General features: G+C 44.4%; 1 pseudogene; it reads left to right on the forward strand.

Moving 5' to 3' along the window:
• Positions 1-1,491: 1,491 nt before the first annotated feature.
• Positions 1,492-1,656, forward strand: LOC132018922 (U4 spliceosomal RNA; annotated as a pseudogene).
• Positions 1,657-2,678: the final 1,022 nt, after the last annotated feature.

The following is a 2,678-nucleotide window of genomic DNA, read 5'->3' on the forward strand; positions in this document are numbered from 1 at the left end:
ATATTACACACACACACCCCCCCCCAAGAAAGTAGAAGTTGGCTGGTTGAATCTGGGGCTCCTCTGGGAGGCCATCTCACTTCCTAATTTCTATGGCTAAAATGCTAAGGCCTTGCACTTCTTTTTTTGCACTTGTGAACCCTCATGTGGATGTTGATGTTTCTCTGAGCTGCTCCCCTCCAGAGAAGTCCAAAGCTTTGTACGTGAAGTGTTGTCCTGTGTGGATGGTGACGATGAACTTTCAGACTCCAAATCATTCCCTGATAACCCCGGGCTTGGTGTTCCTCCCGGGCTGGGACATGCGTTACCCCAGTGGAGCTGCAGAACCCCGGAGGCCCGAGCTTTGTTTCAGGGATTTGAGGAAATGGAAGGCAGAGACGCTGAGGCTTGGCTCACGAGGGGCTCCGTGTGAGCGAGCCTGGAACCTGGGCCTCCTGGGGACAGAGTAAACGTTCTGTGGATTCGCAGGGTTCAGGTGTCCCTTCTGCAGACGCAGCGCTGGAACTTGGGTGTGGTGAGTGAGAAGAGTCACCAACCACATGAATGTTTGACTTCTCTGGAAGAAAGCGGGGGTGAGTAGGACCAACACCAAGATAGTTGAAATGTTTTGGCATTATATAGTCATACCCTAAATATAAAAAGAATTCAATACAAATGTTGGATCAAAATAATTTAAAGGGGCACCTCGGTGGCTCAGTCTGTTAAGTGTCTGCCTTGGGCTCAGATCATGATCCCGGGGTCCTGGGATCGAGCCTTGCGCTGGGCTCCAGCCCTGCCTCGTGCTCCCTGCTCAACGGGGAACCTGCTTCTCCCTCTGCCTCTGCCACTCCCTTTGCTTGTGCTCACTCACTCTCTCCCTCAAATAAACAAATAAATAAAAATCTTTTAAAAAGGGCACCTGGTGGCTCAGTCATTAAGCATCAGACTCTTTTTTTTTTTTTTTAAGATTATTTATTTATTTATTTGACAGACAGAGATCACAAGTAGGCAGAGAGTCAGGCAGAGAGAGAGAGAGGGAAGCAGCCTCCCTGCTGAGCAGAGAGCCCGATGTGGGGCTCGATCCCAGGACCCCGAGATCATGACCTGAGCCGAAGGCAGTGGCCCAACCCACTGAGCCACCCAGGCGCCCCGAGCATCAGACTCTTGATTTCATCTCAGGTAATGAACTCAGGGTTGTGAGATCAAGCCCCTCTCTCACTGGGCACTGCACTGAGTTTGGAGCCTGCTAAAGATTCTCTCTCTCCCTCTCCCTCACTCAAAAAAATAAAAGTCTGAAATGTTGGGTATTCTTGGCTTAATCATTCCTAAAGCACCTTTACCTCATCTTGGCACCTTATTAGGGCATTCAAATTCCATTTTTGTAAGAAGAGACAAAATTATTTATGTCGTGGGGTGCCGGGCTGGCTCGTGGTGGGGTGTGAGACTCTGGATCTTGGGGTTGTGAGTTCGAGCCCCACGCTGGGTATAGAGATTACTTAAAAATAAATCTTAAGCTTTGTGCAGTGGCAGAATCGTAGCCAATGAGGTTTATCCGAGGCGTGATTATTGCTAATTGAAAAATAAAATCTTAAAAAAATTATTTATGTCCTGATTCATGTGCTACATTTTACATAAATGCAGAAAGATAAAAACTGATTTTTAAAAAGAACTTCGTTGGGTGGAAAATACAGGTAGAAAGCCTAAATTAATAAAGCAAGGGATAAGATTACGCAAACACGTTTACATTTTCCCCTTGAGCAGGTGCTAAAGGAGAGGAGTGTTTCTAAAGAACATTCTGAGGAAAAAAGCAGTGAGGGAGTCTGTTTAATTACGGGGTTCACCTGTAAGATTAAAGGCAAACTATAAATGAAACACACTTTCTGATCTTAAAACCTATGAAATACTTTTCCTGCAGGCATACATGAAGAATACTTGGTATGATAAAGTGAAAAATGTCCTTGGCGATATTTACAACAGCCACAAAACTGGCTTTCTTGCCCCAGGTTCTTTAATATCCTTTAGCTGAGGCCAACAGCCTGGCACCAAGTGGGATCCACCGAGGGTCACTGACATTCTGTGTTTTGAAGTCTCAAGTCCACCTGTAGTAAAAATAATGGAAATCTAATATAATTTGAACTCAAACTCAACATCAAAGTTTATCGCAAGTACTTAAAGTGGTTATCGTAAACCTTACCAAATCCCAAGTGTATGCAGATGAACCACTGATGTATGTCAGAATCCGTAAGGAAGGGGGTGGGAAAAGGAGCAAAAATCTTACCTATTAAAGCAAACCACAATGGGTGCGAAGTTCCGGGGACTGGGTTTACCCTTGGGCATGTGTGGTTTAAGACAGAAAGTCACAGTGGGTTGGAATTCAGTCGACAAGTAAGCAGGTGAAATGTGAAAGTAATTAGATAATGAATTGATAATCTACATAGAAGGAGATTTTTAATATCCTCCTTCTGGGCTCTCACCAGGACTTATTAATCCTTTTATGAAATCAATGACTGAGTTGAAAGTACGGGATTGGGACTGATGAATCCGTCCTTTTAGATGTAAGTGCCAAAAAAATCTTAATGGATTGGTGAGATAATTCTGGCAAGATGAAAGCCAACACAGATGAAATGAGGTCATATATTTTTGATGGGGTAGGAGGGAAAATACTGTCCTGGTGTTTTCCCTCCACCTTTCTGCATCTT

Source organism: Mustela nigripes, chromosome 5 (assembly GCF_022355385.1).
Source record: "Mustela nigripes isolate SB6536 chromosome 5, MUSNIG.SB6536, whole genome shotgun sequence".
Classification (NCBI taxonomy): Eukaryota; Metazoa; Chordata; class Mammalia; order Carnivora; family Mustelidae; genus Mustela; species Mustela nigripes.